The sequence below is a fragment of the Oncorhynchus tshawytscha genome, unplaced genomic scaffold, assembly GCF_018296145.1.
Source record: "Oncorhynchus tshawytscha isolate Ot180627B unplaced genomic scaffold, Otsh_v2.0 Un_contig_1375_pilon_pilon, whole genome shotgun sequence".
Classification (NCBI taxonomy): Eukaryota; Metazoa; Chordata; class Actinopteri; order Salmoniformes; family Salmonidae; genus Oncorhynchus; species Oncorhynchus tshawytscha.
In genome coordinates this window covers 121,753-126,913 of record NW_024609591.1, presented here as the reverse complement: position 1 = coordinate 126,913, position 5,161 = coordinate 121,753, and the positions used below count along the sequence as shown (strand labels likewise).

General features: G+C 49.6%; 1 long non-coding RNA gene across 1 annotated transcript; it reads left to right on the top strand.

Moving 5' to 3' along the window:
• The first annotated feature begins 608 nt into the window (after positions 1-608).
• On the top strand, positions 609-1,837 carry LOC121845224. The gene is made up of 6 exons (XR_006082453.1): positions 609-691; positions 729-853; positions 1,032-1,111; positions 1,372-1,451; positions 1,487-1,611; positions 1,647-1,837. It is a non-coding gene; the product is annotated as an uncharacterized LOC121845224 (long non-coding RNA).
• Positions 1,838-5,161: the final 3,324 nt, after the last annotated feature.

Here is a 5,161-nt window from a genome sequence, read left to right as displayed (position 1 = left end):
TGTCATTCCTCTGAAGTTTGGAGAGGATTTTGGGTCCATAACGACACTGTCTGTCACTGCTCTAAGGTGTCATCAGTGAGATTGTCACAACGTGTTCTAAGGTGTCACCAGTGAGATTGTCACAACGTGTTCTAAGGTGTCACCAGTGAGATTGTCAGCACGCGACACAACGTGCTCTAAGGTGTCACCAGGGAGATTGTCACAACGTGCTCTAAGGTGTCACCAGGGAGATTGTCACAACGTGTTCTAAGGTGTCACCAGTGAGATTGTCACAACGTGTTCTAAGGTGTCACCAGGGAGATTGTCAGCACGCGTCACAACGTGCTCTAAGGTGTCACCAGGGAGATTGTCAGCACGCGTCACAACGTGCTCTAAGGTGTCACCAGGGAGATTGTCAACACGCGTCACAACGTGCTCTAAGGTGTCACCAGGGAGATTGTCAACACGCGTCACAACGTGCTCTAAGGTGTCACCAGGGAGATTGTCAGCACGTGTCACAACGTGCTCTAAGGTGTCACCAGGGAGATTGTCAACACGTGTCACAACGTGCTCTAAGGTGTCACCAGGGAGATTGTCAACACGCGTCACAACGTGCTCTAAGGTGTCACCAGGGAGATTGTCAGCACGCGTCACAACGTGCTCTAAGGTGTCACCAGGGAGATTGTCAGCACGCGTCACAACGTGCTCTAAGGTGTCACCAGGGAGATTGTCAGCACGCGTGCTCTAAGGTGTCACCAGGGAGATTGTCACAACGTGCTCTAAGGTGTCACCAGGGAGATTGTCAGCACGCGTCACAACGTGCTCTAAGGTGTCACCAGGGAGATTGTCAGCACGCGTCACAACGTGCTCTAAGGTGTCACCAGGGAGATTGTCAGGTGTCACCAGGGAGATTGTCAGCACGCGTCACAACGTGCTCTAAGGTGTCACCAGGGAGATTGTCACGCGTCACAACGTGCTCTAAGGTGTCACCAGGGAGATTGTCACACGTGCTCTAAGGTGTCACCAGGGAGATTGTCACAACGTGCTCTAAGGTGTCACCAGGGAGATTGTCACAACGTGCTCTAAGGTGTCACCAGGGAGATTGTCAGCACGCGTCACAACGTGCTCTAAGGTGTCACCAGGGAGATTGTCAGCACGCATCACAACGTGCTCTAAGGTGTCACCAGGGAGATTGTCAGCACGCGTCACAACGTGCTCTAAGGTGTCACCAGGAGATTGTCAGCACGCGTCACAACGTGCTCTAAGGTGTCACCAGGGAGATTGTCAACACGCGTCACAACGTGCTCTAAGGTGTCACCAGGGAGATTGTCAGCACGTGTCACAACGTGCTCTAAGGTGTCACCAGGGAGATTGTCAACACGCAGCTCTAAGGTGTCACCAGGGAGATTGTCACAACGTGCTCTAAGGTGTCACCAGGGAGATTGTCAGCACGCGTCACAACGTGCTCTAAGGTGTCACCAGGGAGATTGTCAGCACGTGCTCTAAGGTGTCACCAGGGAGATTGTCAGCACGCGTCACAACGTGCTCTAAGGTGTCACCAGGGAGATTGTCACAACGTGCTCTAAGGTGTCACCAGGGAGATTGTCAGCACGCGTCACAACGTGCTCTAAGGTGTCACCAGGGAGAATGTCACAACGTGCTCTAAGGTGTCACCAGGGAGATTGTCAGCACGCGTCACAACGTGCTCTAAGGTGTCACCAGGGAGATTGTCAGCACGCGTCACAACGTGCTCTAAGGTGTCACCAGGGAGATTGTCAGCACGCGTCACAACGTGCTCTAAGGTGTCACCAGGGAGATTGTCAGCACGCGTCACAACGTGCTCTAAGGTGTCACCAGGGAGATTGTCAGCACGCGTCACAACGTGCTCTAAGGTGTCACCAGTGAGATTGTCAGCACGCGTCACAACGTGCTCTAAGGTGTCACCAGGGAGATTGTCAGCACGCGTCACAACGTGCTCTAAGGTGTCACCAGGGAGATTGTCAGCACGCGTCACAACGTGTTCTAAGGTGTCACCAGGAGATTGTCAGCACGCGTCACAACGTGCTCTAAGGTGTCACCAGGGAGATTGTCAGCACGCGTCACAACGTGCTCTAAGGTGTCACCAGGGAGATTGTCAGCACGCGTCACAACGTGCTCTAAGGTGTCACCAGGGAGATTGTCAGCACGCGTCACAACGTGCTCTAAGGTGTCACCAGGGAGATTGTCAGCACGCGTCACAACGTGCTCTAAGGTGTCACCAGGGAGATTGTCACAACGTGCTCTAAGGTGTCACCAGGGAGATTGTCAGCACGCGTCACAACGTGCTCTAAGGTGTCACCAGGGAGATTGTCAGCACGCGTCACAACGTGCTCTAAGGTGTCACCAGGGAGATTGTCAGCACGCGTCACAACGTGCTCTAAGGTGTCACCAGGGAGATTGTCAGCACGCGTCACAACGTGCTCTAAGGTGTCACCAGGGAGATTGTCAGCACACGTCACAACGTGCTCTAAGGTGTCACCAGGGAGATTGTCAGCACGCGTCACAACGTGCTCTAAGGTGTCACCAGGGAGATTGTCAGCACGCGTCACAACGTGCTCTAAGGTGTCACCAGGGAGATTGTCAACACGCGTCACAACGTGCTCTAAGGTGTCACCAGGGAGATTGTCAGCACGTGTCACAACGTGCTCTAAGGTGTCACCAGGGAGATTGTCAACACGCGTCACAACGTGCTCTAAGGTGTCACCAGGGAGATTGTCAGCACGCGTCACAACGTGCTCTAAGGTGTCACCAGGGAGATTGTCAGCACGCGTCACAACGTGCTCTAAGGTGTCACCAGGGAGATTGTCAGCACGCGTCACAACGTGCTCTAAGGTGTCACCAGGGAGATTGTCAGCACGCGTCACAACGTGCTCTAAGGTGTCACCAGGGAGATTGTCAGCACGCGTCACAACGTGCTCTAAGGTGTCACCAGGGAGATTGTCAGCACGCGTCACAACGTGCTCTAAGGTGTCACCAGGGAGATTGTCACAACGTGCTCTAAGGTGTCACCAGGGAGATTGTCAGCACGCGTCACAACGTGCTCTAAGGTGTCACCAGGGAGATTGTCAACACGCGTCACAACGTGCTCTAAGGTGTCACCAGGGAGATTGTCAACACGCGTCACAACGTGCTCTAAGGTGTCACCAGGGAGATTGTCAGCACGCGTCACAACGTGCTCTAAGGTGTCACCAGGGAGATTGTCAGCACGTGTCACAACGTGCTCTAAGGTGTCACCAGGGAGATTGTCAGCACGTGTCACAACGTGCTCTAAGGTGTCACCAGGGAGATTGTCAGCACGCGTCACAACGTGCTCTAAGGTGTCACCAGGGAGATTGTCACAACGTGCTCTAAGGTGTCACCAGGGAGATTGTCAGCACGCGTCACAACGTGCTCTTTGGAAATGCCAAGTTATTTTCTTTCTTTCTTCTTTCCTGGAAAATATTGACGTTGACAAATTGGATTCCTGGTCTGTCTCGTCTCTTGGTTTCTCCTTGGCAGCACAGTGGTAATAGAGGCGGCTAGCTGCCAACGGCTACAAAGGACAGATTGCTGAACAACATGGTAATGATGATGATACGTGATAAACCGATCAGAAGTTCAGAGGGTTAAAGCAGAAGGAACATTTCCTTTGGAACCTTCTGTACGTTCCCACAGTGTCAATATAACGTCTATTCAACGTCTATTCCACGTCTATTCCACGTCTATTCCACGTCTATTCAACGTCTATTCAACGTCTATTCCACGTCTATTCCACGTCTATTCCACGTCTATTCCACGTCTATTCCAAGTCTATTCAACGTCTATTCCACGTCTATTCAACGTCTATTCCACGTCTATTCCACGTCTATTCAACGTCTATTCCACGTCTATTCCACGTCTATTCCACGTCTATTCCAAGTCTATTCAACGTCTATTCAACGTCTATTCCACATCTATTCCACATCTATTCCACGTCTATTCCAAAGTCTATTCAACATCTATTCCACGTCTATTCCACGTCTATTCCACGCTATTCACGCCATTCCACGTGTAACATCTATTCAACGTCTATTCAACGTCTATTCCACGTCTATTCCACGTCTATTCAACGTCTATTCCACGTTATTCACGTGATTCCACGTCATTCAACATCTATTCCACGTCTATTCAACGTCTATTCCAGATTCAACGAATTCCACGTGTATTCCACGTCTATTCAACGCCTATTCAACGTCTATTCCACGTCTATTCCACGTCTATTCCACGTCTATTCAACGTCTATTCAACGTCTATTCCACATCTATTCCACATCTATTCCACGTCTATTCCACGATTCAACATCTATTCAACGTCTATTCCACGCTATTCCACGTATTCCACGATTCAACGTCTATTCAACGTCTATTCCACGGATTCAACGTCTATTCAATTCAATCATTCCACGTGAATTCAACGTTATTCCACGGTGAAATTCACGTCTATTCCACGTGTATTCAACGATTCCACGTATTCAACATCTATTCCATATTCCAAACAACGTGATTCAACGTGTTTCCACGCCTATTCAACGTTTAAACCACGCCTGGTGATTCCACGTTATTCCACGTCTATTCCAAGTCTATTCCACGTCTATTCCAAGTCTATTCAACGTCTATTCCACGTCTATTCCACGTCTATTCCACGTCGACTCAAAGTCATTGAAATGACGCGGAAGCGACGCTGAATCAGCCAGTGTGTAATAAAGTCCTGCTCGTCTTCCTCTTCAGGTGAAGTCAACCGCTGACACAGAAAGAATGAAGCAGGTTTCCATTCCACCACATTGAGATCATTATAATAGCATTGTAATGAGGACCTCAGAGGAAACAAACAATCAATCATTGGTGAATGGTTGGTGAAACAATTGTGTAGAATTATACGTAAGTGTACATATAAACAACTGATTGGTGTTCAAGCCTTTGTTTAAACCACCTGATGACAGAGGTTGTGTCCCAAAGTGAACCCCCTTCACTGTAGCCCATAGGGCTCTGTGTCAGAAGTAGTGCACTATATAGGGAATAGGGTTCTGTGCAAAAGTAGTGCACTATATAGGAAATAGGGTTCTGTGCCAAAAGTAGTGCACTATATAAGGAATAGGGTTCTAGTCAAAAGTAGTGTACTTTATAGG